Source organism: Balaenoptera borealis (assembly GCF_965194805.1).
Source record: "Balaenoptera borealis genome assembly, chromosome: 14".
Classification (NCBI taxonomy): Eukaryota; Metazoa; Chordata; class Mammalia; order Artiodactyla; family Balaenopteridae; genus Balaenoptera; species Balaenoptera borealis.
This window is the reverse complement of record NC_138875.1, coordinates 64,289,913-64,290,723: the sequence shown is the minus strand read 5'-3', so window position 1 is coordinate 64,290,723 and position 811 is coordinate 64,289,913.

Below are 811 nucleotides of genomic sequence, written 5' to 3'. Positions count from 1 at the left end.
CCCATTTGAAGGTTCGGGGGGCGGACTATGACCCGCGGGCCCGGCCCCCCGCCCTGAGCAGCCAATCCACGCCCAGGCCATCCGCCTGCAGCCAATCGCAGACGCCCCCGGCAGCAGGAGTTAGGAAAACAACTGCGCGTGGGGGTAGCGGGTGGCGGGTGGCGGGCGGGTGGCGGTGGCTGTTGTCCTGGTCGCTGCAGAGCCCATTCCAAGCTGACCTGGGGCGGCTGCGCGAACGCTCCACGAACCACCTCCCTGTGCGCCCCCACCTCGCCGTTTCAGGAGCTGCATGACCCTGGGTCTGCACCGATTTCCCCGACACAACCTCGAACGAGCCAGTTGGTCCCTACCTCTCGGGCCAGCTCCACTCTTCCCTGGCCCGGTCAGCGGGAGCCCCCACCATCGCCACCGCGCCGAGGCCCCCAGGTTAGCCAAACACAGCTCGGCCTGTTCCTCCAGGAAGCTCGCCCTGGAGTCCAAGCCCAACCCAGGCCCCTTATCTGCACCCCGACCACTGTGGCCCTTCGAGTGCTGACACTGTCTCCCTCACAGGCCAAGAAGCCAGGAAGCCCTGTGCGGGTCAGGCCGGGGTTCCTGCTTCGTCCAAGGCCCTGCCCAGCACCACCACATCCCTGGGGCTTGCGGCTCCAGCACAAAGCAGAAAGAACGGGGCCTTCCCACGGCCTCCGGAGACCCCCACTCTGCCCCTGCTGCCGGGGCTTCCCATACCTCCCAACCTTTGCACCGACTGTTCCTCTTCCGGAGATGCTGCCCATCCCCCATCCTTTGAGGCCCAGCTGAGGCGACACCG